Below are 13,857 nucleotides of genomic sequence, written 5' to 3' on the forward strand. Positions count from 1 at the left end.
GAATATTGAAAGGTATTCTTGCTCCAGGTTTTCTCTTCTTGTGGCAAAATATCTGTTTCTTACAATCTACCTTGATCACTTCAAAACTTTTTAATATTTTCATCTCCCTTCTTTGGATATTTTCTATCTTAATATTCCTTTTAAAACAAGATTGCAGAACAACATATAATACTATAGGTGTGTTCTAGTTATAAGAATATACTCATGATAAAGAAATAAAATAAGATTAACACAATGAAAAATAACAATTGTGAAAAATGATGTTAAAAAAAGGGAAGAGGAAATTGTAGAGATAGATTATATAGTTATATAAAATGTGTTTTTGATAAATGTCAATTATTTTTAGGTTTCTATTGTATTTATGAATAATGATAGTCTAGGACAGGAAAGGAACAATCCAATAAAGTACCTTGGAGAGACTGGAAAAATATATATTAAAATATAGATTTTACTTTGTTACATGTCAAGAAAAATTTTAGAACTTAATTTTACAAGATTTTTAGTTCCAGAATTTTCTCCTGTTATCCTTTTGTCTCTGTTTCCCCCCACCTTCAAAGATAGAAAGTGATTTGATATAGTTTATGTATGTTCTATTGTAAAATTGTAAAATATTTCTGTATTAGTCACAGTTGTGAAAGACAAAACAGATCAAAAGAAAAGTCCACAAAATAGAACAAAATGGAAAAATATGCTCTGATATGCATTTTAGGTCCTTCATTTTTTACCTGTTTATGGGTAACATTTTTCTTTATGTGACCTTTGTACTTGTCATGGATCACTGTGCTTTTAAGAAAACCTGAGTCAAACACAATGTTGCTGATACTATGTACAATGTTCTCCTGGTTCTCATTTCACTTTGTATCAGTTGGTAGAAGTCTTTTTTTTTTCTGAAATCTGCCTGTTCATCATTTCTTATTGTACAATAATATTTCATTACATATAGATATAACAGCTTATTCAGTCATTTCCCAATTAATGGGTACTCCCTCAAATTCCATTATTTTGCCACCACAAAGAAGGCTGTGATAATTTTTTTGCACATTTAGATCCATCTTTCTATTTTAATGACCTCTTTTGGGTACAGCTTTGGTAGTAGTATTTCAAGATCAAAGGTAAGAACAGTTATAAAGTACTTAGGGAATAATTCCAAATTGCTCTTCAGAATGGTTGGATCAGTCTGCTCCAAAAGGCACAACAAAAACATTTTTGCATATGTGGTTCCTTTCCCTCCTTTATGATTTCCTTGGGATACAGATCCACTAATGGCACTGTTGAGTCAAAGAGTTTGTACAATTTTATAGCCTTTTGGGCATAGTTCCAAGTTCCTCTCCAGAATGGTTTGATCATTTCACAATTTTGTAATGATTTTTTTTTCCTTAGTTTTCCCGTGTCTCCTCCAACATTTATCATTACCTTTTAATGTCATCTTAGCCAGTCTGAGAGGTGTGAGGTGGTAACTCAGAGTTGTTTTAATTTGAATTTCTTTAATCAAAAGTGATTTAATTTTCATTTTTAAATTTTAATTTTTAATTTCAACATCTAAAATTATCTGTTCATATCATTTGATATTTTATTTTACATATATGATAATTTATTAATTAAGGAATATTTGTATTCTTATAAATTCAATACTGTTCTTTATACATTTTAAAAATGAGTTCTTTATTAAAAACATTGGCTGTAAAAATTTCTCCCCAGCTTTGTACTTCCCTTTTTTATCTTGTTTAGGTTCATACAGATCATGTTTTGAAAATTAGTTTATTAGCACATTTGCATCTTAGGTCAGGAAGAGAAGGAAATGATGCTTATAACAAGTATGGTGATGAAGAAAATCACTTATAACTACAACTGGTGATATTTCTGCTGTTGGTGAATAACAAATAACATATCCTTTGATGTTATGGCCTGATTACTATAATAGAACCTATTCTAACCATACAAAAAATAGATTCTAATTGATAGAGTGATCCAAGATAATTTCAAAGGATTCATAATGAAAAAAGTTATCCTTTTCTAAAGAAATAGTTGATGTGCAGACTGAAGTACTTTTTTCACATTTACTTCTGATATCATATTGCTGCCTTTTCAATGGATACAGGAAAACAAGGGCAGGAGGAAAACATTTGGAACTCAACATGTAAAAAATGATAAGAAGAAAAAATATATTTTAGGCACTGCAAAGGCTTTATGAATAAACCCTGAAAATTACTTTTTTTTCCCATACTAAAACTAATCTGGACACCACCACCTCTAATAAATTGTTATGGCTTAAGATAAAAAAAAAAGAAAAAAAAGGTGATTCCAGGCAACATATTTTGTTTCTTAAAGGGAATTTTGTTTGCCTTTAGCTTGTTTTATTGCTGTTACTGTCAAATTTGGCATAGTTAAATCCAAAGAACCAAAGAGTAAAGGGAAAATATGTAAGTCTCTTACACTTTCAAAATTCTTGTACTCACTCCCTTTACCAGTAGTTCTCATGAAGGTGAAGTGGTTGATATATCAGAAAGACACCAATTCTCCCTCAATGTAATTTTTTGTTGTCAATTTATTCATTTTTTTCTGGTTATAATCCAAGACCCATTCCCTTATAGAATATGAAATTTCAAGTCTTCTCCTTTTCTAAAATTAGTATTTTATCCCCCCTCACAGTCACATGTAAAAACAATTTGTAACATCTTTTTAAAACTTTGAATTCTAAATTTTCTCTCTTCTTCTATCTCTACCTCCCTGATTAATAAGATAAGGAATTCAATGTAGATTATACACATATAGTCATGCAAAACATTTTCATAATACTTGTGTGATAAAAGAAAACAGATTTTAAAAGGCTCAAGAAATATAAAGTACAAAGTATGCTTCAATATGTATTTTACTACAATTAGTTCTTTGGTTATTAATACCATTTTTTTGGTCATAAGTCCTTCAGAGTTGTCTAGAATCATTGTATTGCTGAGAGTAGCTAAATATTCAGACCTGATTATCTAACAATATTGCCCTTATTTCTCACATAACACATTTCACTTTGCATTAGGATATTTAAAACTTTTTTAGGTTGTTCTAAGGGCATCCTGTTCATCATTGCTTATAGAACAATAACATTCCCTTGTGGCAGCCCTCTTTGTAGTGGCTAGAAACTGGAAACTGAGTGGATGCCCATCAGTTGGAGAATGGCTGAATAAATTGTGGTATATGAATATTACGGAATATTATTATTCTGTAAGAAATGACCAACAGGATGATTTCAGAAAGGCCTGGAGAGACTTACATGAACTGATGGTGAGTGAAATGAGCAGGACCAGGAGACCATTATAAACTTCAACAACAATACTATATGATGACCAGTTCTGATGGACCTGGCCATCCTCAACAATAAGATCAACCAAATCATTTTCAATGGAGCAGTAATGAACTGAACCAGCTACGCCCAGAGAAAGAACTCTGGGAGATGACTAAAAAACATTACTTTGAATTCCCAATCCCTATATTTATGCCCACCTGCATTTTTGATTTCTTTCACAAGCTAATTGTACAATATTTCAGAGTCTGATTCTTTTTGTACAGCAAAATAACAGTTTGGTCATGTATACTTAATGTGTATCTAATTTATATTTTAATATATTTAACATCTACTGGTCATCCTGCCATCTGGTGGAGGGGGTGGGAGTTAAGAGGTGAAAAATTGGAACAAGAGGTTTGGCAATTGTTAATGCTGTAAAGTTACCCACACATATAACCTGTAAATAAAAGGCTGTTAAATTAAAAAAAAAAAGATATTCTTCACCCACACACACACACACACAAAAGAACAATAACATTCCTCAAAAATTTAAATACCTAGGAACCACAATTAGGATTACCCAGGACCTATCAGTTCACAATTTAAAGGATCATATGGTCTGGAATCTGATATTCTGAAAGGCAAAAGAATTGGATTATAGCCAAGAATAAGCTATCCAGCTAAAATGACCAGCCAAGATGGTTATTAGAGGATATTTTGTATCTGTAGATGCATATTTGAATAAAATAAAGAGAAGATTTTAGGCTCACAATTTAAAAAATCTAGAAAAAGAAGAAATTAAAAGCCCTCAATTAAATACCAAATTTGAAATCCTGAAAATAAAAGAGGAGATTCATAAAACTGAAAATAAGAAAACTATTGAATTAATAAATAAAACTAAGTTGGTTTTATGAAAAAATCCAACAAAATATATAAACACTTATTTAATTTGATTAGAAAAAGGAAAGATGAAAATCAAATGGTTAGTTTCAGAAATGAAAAGGCAGAATTTTCCACCAGTGAAGAGAAAATTAGAGCAATAATTAGGAGTTATTTTGACCAACTATATGCCAATAAATTTGATAATCTAAGTGACAAGGAGGAAAACCTCTAAAAATATGGATTCCCCAGTTTAACAGAAGAGGAAATTATTTATTTAAATAGTCCCATCTTAGAAAAAAGATCTAGAACAAGCTATTATTCAATTCCCTAAGAAAAAATCTCCAGGGCCAAATAGTTTCCATGTATATTCTACCAAACATTCAAAGAACAATTAACTCCAATATTATATAAACACTTTGAAAAAATAGGGAAAGAAAGAGTCCAACCAAATTCCTTTTATGATACAGATATGGTGCTGATAGTTAAACCAGGTAGGGTGAAAACAGAGAAAGAAAATTATAGACCAATTTACCTTATGAATATTGATGCAAATATCTTAAATAAAATATGAGCAATGAGATTACAGAAAGTCATCACCAGAATAATACAGTATAACCAAGTAAAATTGATACCAGGAATGCAAAGTTGGTTCAATCTATTAGCTTAATCAACTATATCAATAATCAATCTAACAAAAGCCATATGATTATTTGAAAAGATGCAGAAAAAGCATTTGATAAAATCCAACACCCATTTCTATTAAAAAAACAATAGAGAGCATAGGAACAAATAGGACTTTTCCTTAAAATGATCAGAAGGAGCTATTTAAAACCATCAGCAAGCATCATATGTAATGAGAATAAACTAGAACTATTTCCAATAAGATCTGGAGTGAAACAAGGTTATCCACTATCACCATTAATTTTCAAAATTGTATGAGACATATTTGCTTTGGCAATAAGAGAAGAAAAAGAGATTAAAGGAATTAGAGTAGGTAATGGGGAAAGCAAATTATCACTCTTTGCAGATGATATGATGCTATATTTATAGAACCCTAGAGAATCAACTAAAAATCTACTACAGACTCACAACTTTAGCAGAGTTGCAGGATGTAAAGCAAATCCATATAAATCAACATTTTTACATTTTACCCACAAAGTCTAGTAGCAAGAATACAAAAAGAAATTCCATTCAAAATAACTGTCGATAGTATAAAATATTTGGGAATCTACCTGTCAAGGGAAAGTCAGGAATTATATGAACACAACTATACAAATAAAGTCAAATTATTGACTAATCAGTAGAAATATATCAAGGCTGAGCAAATATAATAAAAATGACAATATTACATAAAATATTCTATTTATTTAGTGCCATACCAAACAAACTCCCAAGAAATTATTTTACAAATATTGAAAAATTAGTAACAAAGTTCATTTGGAAGAAAAAAAAAAGGACAAGAATTTCAAGAGAATTAATGGAAAAATGCTAATGAAGGTGGCCTACCTGTAATAGGCCTAAAACTATACTATACAGCAGCTGTTATCAAAACCATTTGATATTGGCTAAAAAATAGAGTAGTTGATCAGTGGAATAGGTAAGGACCACAGGACAAAATAGGCAGTAACTATTGCAATGTAGTTTTTGACAAACCCAAAGACCCCAGCTTTTAGGATAAAAATTCAATATTTGACAAAAACTGCTGGGAAAATCGAAAACTAATATGGAAGAAATTAGGGCTTGACCCACACCTAACACCCCACCAAGATAAGATCTAAATAAGTTCATGATTTAAACATGAAGAGTGATATAATAAGCAAATTAGAACATAGGATAATTTACCTCTCAGATCTGTGGAGAAGCACAGAATTCTCCAACAGAGAATTCTAACTCATAATTAAACACCAGATAGATAATTTTGATTATATTAAGTGAAAAAGTTTTTGTACAAACAAAATTAATGCAGACAAGATCAGAAGGGAAGCAATAAACTGGATGTATTTTTTTTTTTTTTTACATTGAAGGGTTCTGATAAAGGCCTCATTTCTAAGATATGTAGAGAATTGATTGAAATTTACAAGAATCCAGGACATTCTCAAATTAATAAACTTTCAAAGGATATCAAAAGACAATTTTAAGATGAAGAAATTAAAACCATTTCTAATCATACGAAAAGGTGCTCTAAATCACTATTGATCAAAGAAATGCAACTAAAGACAACTCTGTGATACCATTACATATCTCTCAGTTTGGTTAAGATGACAGGAAAAGACAAGGATGAATGTTGGTGGGGATGTGGGAAAACTGGGACACTAATACACTATTGGTGAAGTTGTGAATGGATCCAGCCATTCTGGAGAACAATTCGGAACTATGCTTAAAAACCCTTTGAACCAGCAGTGTTTCTATTGGGCCTATATGCCAAGGAGGTCTTAAAGGAGGGAAATGGACCAACATGTGCAAAAATGTTTGTGGCATCCATTTTCGTAGTAGCTAGAAACTCGAAACTGAATAGATGCCTGTCAGTTGAAGAATGGCTGAATAAGTTATGATATACGAATGCTATAGAATATTATTGCTATGTAAGAAATGATCAAAAGAATGATTTTTAGAAAGGCCTGGAGAGACACAAATGAACTGATGCTAAGTGAAATGAACCTTAGTAGGAGAGCATTGTACATGGCAACATCAATATTATATGACTCTCAATTCTGGTTAATGTGACTCTTTCCAACAATAAAATGACTGATGCCAATTCCAACGATCTTGTGATAAAGAGAGCTATCTCACTCCAGAAACAGGACTATAGGAACTGAATGTGGATCACAATATGACATTCTTACTCTTTGTGGTGTGTTTGCTTGTATTTTGTTTTCTTACTCCTTTATTTATTTTTTTTGATCTGATTTTTTTGTACAGAAGAGAATTGTGTAAATATGTTTATACATATTGGATTTAACTTGTATATAACATTTTAATATATATTGGATTGCTTGCTATCTAGTGGAGGAGATGAGAGGGAGAAGGAGAAAATCTGAAATACAGGGCTGTGCAAGAGTTAATGTTGTCAAATTGTCCATGCATATGTTTTGAAAATAAAAAGCTTAAAAAAAAGCATTTCTTCAAAAATTAATTTTGTATATTGTGTGCAAAATATTTTTCCTTTACTGTGCTAGACTATGCCTTATTATTTTATATTCACTATATAATGACACAGAACAGAATTGCAGAGAGGTTTTGCATATTCTTTTATTTTCCATGAGGAATTATTTCCTGAAATCCTATAATTCCTAATAGCTCCTAAATTTTTATGTCTATTTTCAATAAAAGAAGCTTTTCTGGCTTCAGATTTCTTTTCTTTTCCTTTTTTTGATAACCAGAAAAATATCCTAACTGCTTCCTCAGTAGAGAATACTATTTAGCAAGGTTCTAAATTCCATTTGAAATTGCCACCTCAGGGTACATTGTAACTTTATAGTAATGGAGTAGATGGGGGGAGGAGAAACCTATTAAAAGAATGTGTTTGGAGTGAATTTTTTTCCATACAAGTCTAACATGGAAAATGTCACTTTTTTTTTATATTATCACACATATCAGAATGCATTGTGCTATAGCCATTCATTTTTGGTGAAATAGAATTATTAGGGGGAAATGAGATAGCCTTGTAAGAAGAAAAAAAAGGAGAGAATTATTTTCAAGCTGGTGTGCTAATATCAGGAAATTTTAATTTGCTTTGAAACTTTTATTATTAAGTGAAATGCCTTTGTCTCCATTAAAAGCAATATATGTATTTCCTAATGTGCACAAATGAGAACATCACATATTATTTCATAACAATCTACACAATTCATGTTACTGGAAAAGTGAAATGGAACCATATTGTGATACATTCATATTACAAATCCATGTTAGATTTGGGACCCTTAAGCACTTGATTGTATTGTAACTATATAACAATGTTATAAAAAAGCACTTAGAATGTGGGAATTACGTATGTGTAATATATATCATATTGTTTACTTTCTCAGAGGGAAGAGAAGGAGGGAAAGAATTTTGGACTCAACGTATAAAAATAGATTTTAAAAGGTCTTTTTGCATGTAATTGTGGAAAATATAAAATTTTAAATTATGAACAATATAAAATCTTTAGAAATGTAAATTTTCACTGTTCATCCATTTTTTCCCTTTGAGAATCTCTTGTTTTTCCTTCATAAAATTATTTCTATTTCTAATTTCAAAAAATTTAAAAAAATCTTCCTATACTTCTTTCATTGTTTATCCCATATATAAATTTAGCCAGTGAGATTGCTGTTTATTCTCCACCACATTTCCTTTATGTTGAATTGTAATATATATATATATATATATATATATATATATATATATATATGGTACAAGATAAGGTAATTAATCATCAGTTTTTTAATTAATTATTAAATCTTCTATAAGCAGAGAAATTAGCAAAATCTTCCTGGGAAAATTCACTGACTATTCACAATTGAAGAGCATTGATCTAAGTCTAATCAGATCCTGAGATGATGAGGACAAAGTTGATACATCAAGGAACTTATGTTCCAGTAATAAGAGATTACACACAGGTAAGCCAGTATAAACCATGTACCATTCATCAAGTCTATAATATGTGATTGTTGGAATGAATACTCTCTAGAGAATCTACTTCTAGAAATAAATCTAAAAATCTGAGATCTACTTTAAACTTGTGTAATTTTATCTCATAAATGTAGGTCTCATTTTTTTCTATAAAATGATGGCATTCCCTTAAATAATTCATATTTCTCTCTCTTGCTCTATTATTCTATAGTGTTATGTCTCTATATACCATAACACAAAATAGAACACACTAAGGCATAAAAGAACAATAGAATAGTGTGGTGATAGTTATGGAGAGATTATAAGAGTTGGATTTAAAAGACCTATATTTGAATTCTGACTTTGTCATATTGTCATGAAAATTAATTAAATTTCTTTGATATTTCCTTTCTTCATCTGCAAAACTGTGGGTGTGATAGTAGTATATAAATGTATGATGAATGTGCTAATAATATCAAAGATCATTTAGAAATAAATATAAATATAAGTAATTATTTAAAAATACAAATGAAGTGCTTCAATGAGAAATTTAATTTTTTCAAAATAATCTACCTCTCTCCTCAGCTTCAAAGAGGTTTAATAGTTAATAAATAAATATTTATTCAGTCCAACCATATGACACAAACTATGATAAGTTCACAGAATTTAAAGAGGATGGAAACAGTATTTACCTTCTAGGAGCTCACAAAAAACGGGGACAACAAATAAAATGTGCAGAAACAATATATATACAGGATAAATGCAAAATAATTAAAAGAAGAAATTAAATAAAATTTAAGAAGAGTTGGGTAACAATTCCTGTAGAAGATGCATCTTTAGTTGGGACTTAATGGAAGCCAACAGGTGAAGAGGAAGTAGAACATTCCAGAGATGGAGATGAGCCAGAGAAAAGGCCTACAGCTGAGAAAAATGAGTGTAAGTTAAATTTCTTTTATGATATCCTTGAAAACTTCTCATTTAGAACATAGGCCTATTAATATTGATATAAGCTTGAATTTCCCTTGATTCAAAATACCTCTAATTGAATATTCTACCTCTTCAAAATCAGTAATTTTTTTTATTTTTATTTTTATTTTTTTGCTGAGGCAATTGAGGTTAAGTGATTTGCCCAGGATTACACAGCTAGGGAGTGTTAAGTGTCTGAGACCAGATTTAAATCCAGGTTCTCCTGACTTCAGGGCTGGTGCTCTATTCACTGCACTACCTAGCTGCCCACAAAAGAAGCAGACACCAATCTCCATTTTTTCTTTTCTTTTTTTCGTTTTTTTTTTTTTTTTTTTTTTTTTTTTTTTTTTGCTGAAACAATCGGGGCTAAGTGACTTGCCCAGGGTCACACATCTAGGAAGTATTAAGTATCTGAGAGTGAATTTCAACTCAGATCCTCCTGATTTCAGAGCAGAGGCTCTATCCACTGTGCCATTTAGCTGCCCCCAAAATCAGTATTCTTAAAGAATATTTTCTCCTCACCTTGCTCCATCATCCAAAATTTTGTCCAAATTAAATATTATGGATTTAGTTTTCACCTGTGAGTTTGTTTACAATTCAAAACTATTAATTTCTTTCATTAGTTTGTCAAATGGAGGAAACAGTTCTGAGAGATCAAGACACAAATAAAATGATGTCAATATTCAAGAAATGTTCATTTCACAAATGAAGATACAGCATGTCAACATAAAAATATAAAAACAACTTAGGAATATAAGATAAACTAATAATTAAGAACTGGTGGGATAAATATTTATCCATGTTGGTTGTAATTAACTTCAATGTTGAAGGACTACAAGAGGAAGAGTTAAGGACAGGCTACCTTCTAGCATCAGGGCAATTTAAAAAAAAATCCATGAGGGTAGGAATTGAAATATGGTATTCAGGTAATAGTTAGCAAGAGAATTTGGTTTTTAATAAAGTAACATGCAATACAACAACGCAAAAAATGGTATAAAAGTATGGTGTAGCAAGACTTGGATATTAATTACCACATAGTGGAACTTGCAATTTATCCTGGAGACAACAACCAGCAACTGAAATTTTCTGGACATTGAAGGGGTAATAAAAGTATGAATGGTTACAAAGTTTGAAATGAAAGTTTCTAAGATAATTTAGAGGTTATATCTCAAATGGTTCACTGCGTAACAAGGAAGCAGTCAATGTCCTCAATAGTAGTAAGATTTAGAAAAAAGATGAATCTACAAGGGAAGATGATTCTTTCTAGATTTGCTGAGTTCTAGTAGTTCAGCTTACAGTAGAAAGAAATTTAGGATACAGATCATGCCTTGAAAAATTATAATTCACCTACATAGATTTGACTATTAAATGCTTTGTGGGCTATTCTATTTCTTCTAAGGGACTCTTATCTGCAGCAGTATATAAAGTGATCATCTAATTCAAATTCCTCTATTCATATCGACATAAATTCACTGACACCCATGATATCGATGCTTGATCTTTACGTCTTATGTTTGACCACATCTATCTTATCTTGATTCATTGATCATATATTCCACATTCCTATGTAGTATTGCTTTTTCACAGCATGAGACTTTCATTTCATGTGCAGGTTAGCTTTCAGTTGTGGTCTGATTGCTCCATTAGTACTAGAGCTACTTTCAACTGTCCTCCCCTTTCCCCAATAGTGTATTGGACAAAATCTGCTCTGAGACACTCATCTTCCATTGTTTTCTCTTTCATCATATTAATATTACCCTTAGGACTTTTTTGGCAAAAATGCTAGAATGTAATCTCATTTCCTTCTTCAGTGGATCAGTTTTTCCTCTCAATTTTGGGTAACCCTGTATGGTATCATTAAAAGTTTCATTGAGTGACACAAGACTCTATGCTACAATGTATGTAAATAAAATGTGCAAATAAATATTGGAACACAAATCTAGTCTCTTCTCAATCAATGATTAGCAGGGACCTCTGGAAGAAAGAGGGTGGATGTGGAAAATGAGAGATTTCTGGTTCTCTTCAGGAACATGAGCAGTTAGTCTTTACGAACAGTTCAGACTTCTTTTCCACACTCCCTCCTCAAAAATTCAAATAAGATAATCCAGAAAGTTTTTTGAAAGGGTTAAAATTGATTAATGGATTTTCATTCCAAACGAGATTGATTTTTGACACCTAATCAATGTACATTTCTTCAGTGATTTATCTTATTTTAGCGAGTATCACAGTGAGTTTACAGGTGCCATCAATCACTTCTACCATGACTAATAGCAAAGGATAAGAATTTGACTTCATTTTTCACTCTGTTTTTATCTTTGTAACTGTTACAGAATAAAACAATTAATTGTTGGAATAAGCAGGGTCCAAGACTTTAAAATATGTGGTTTTCAAATATCTCCACTGTCTACTTAAGTAATCCCTCTAGTCTAAGTGAAAATACATTTAATTTGTTCACTAGGCTCATTCTAAAGTATTAGAGAATTTAATAGAATATTTTCATAACTAATTAAAATTGAAAAATTAGAATATGCATATATTAGCTTGGATAAAATTGCCTCAAAAAAAATGAAGAGATTACTTGCTGTTTAAGGGAGGAGGAAAGAAGGAAGAAAATTTTGGATCACAAAGGTTTTGTAAGGGTAAATGATGAAAACTATCTTTGCATATATTTCAAAAATGTACTTTTTCAGAAATCCTTTCTTTTCCTTGCTCCTCTTTATCGTTCTCCTCTTTCTCCTTCAATTTCTCCTTCTCTTTCTTCTTCTCTTTTTTCTCCTACGTCTACCCCCAATACTATATATTTCCATATTAATTAAGAGGAGAAGGAGGCAGAGGAGGAGAAAAGCAAAATAAATATGCTTCAATGTGTATTCAGTAATCATCAGTGCTTTCTCTAGAGATGGATAGTATAGTACATCTTATTTCTTTCAGGATTATTTTATATTGCTGAGAATATCTAAGGTAATCCCCTTACAGTATTGCTACTATTTTATACATAGTACACATCACTTTGCATCAGCTTCTGTAAGTCTTTTAAGTTGTTTTTTTTTTCCAAGAGGATCCTTCTCATCATTTCTTATTAAAATAATATTCCATAATAATCACATACTATGATTTGATTAGCCATTCTACAATTGATGGGCATTCCCTCAACTTATAGTTTTTTGCTACCAGAAAGGAGATACTATAAATATTTTTGTCCACATTGTTCCTTTTCTTTTTTGTTTCATATCTCTTTTGGGATGTGTATTTAGTAGTAATATTGCTAGGTGGAAGACTATGCATGATTTTATAGACCTCCAAATGGCTCTACAAAAGGTTGAATCAAGTTATAAATTCCCCAAGGGTGTATTAATGTCTCATTTCCCCTATATTCTTTACAACATTTGTAATTTTGCTTTTTTTGTCCAATTAACAAATATAATAGCTATGACAGGACATCAGAATTGATTTAATTTTCAAATCCCCAATAGTGATTCAGTTCATTTTTTCATATTTCTACAGAAATTTTTGATTGCATTAAAATTGTACATATCTTTTGATAATTTATCAATTGAGGAATAACCCTTATTTGTATAAATTTGACTCAGTTTTCTACATGTTTATGAAATGAAATGTTTATCTGAGAAACTTACTTCAAAAATTTTTATAATTACTTTAGCTAACTATATTTCTCTCCATCCTCATTCCCTCATTCATTCTTTTTTCTTCCTTTTACCTGAACTTCCACAAAAGAGTTTTACTTCTTACTACCACCTCTTCCAATTTGTATTCCCTTTTATCACTCCCCCTTCTTTTATTTCCTTCCCTTCCCATACAATTGCCCTTGACCATACAATTAAGATAGATTTCTATACTCAAATAAGTGTGTATGCCATTCCATCATTGAGTCAATTTTTATGAGAGAGAAGTTTTCTCACTCCCTGAATTTCCCCTCCACTATATAAAAAAAATCTTGCCTCTTTTATGGAAGATAATGTTCTTTTCTCATTCCTTAATTTTATATGTTTCAAGAGCCCCTCTTTTCATATGGAATTTATACTTGGGTCCTCTATCTATCTATCTATCTATATTCCTAATTACCCTAAAAGGGAGAAAATTCTTAGGAGTTACAATATCACACTTTAGCCTTATTAAGTAAT

Source organism: Sarcophilus harrisii, chromosome 2 (genome assembly GCF_902635505.1).
Source record: "Sarcophilus harrisii chromosome 2, mSarHar1.11, whole genome shotgun sequence".
NCBI lineage: Eukaryota > Metazoa > Chordata > Mammalia > Dasyuromorphia > Dasyuridae > Sarcophilus > Sarcophilus harrisii.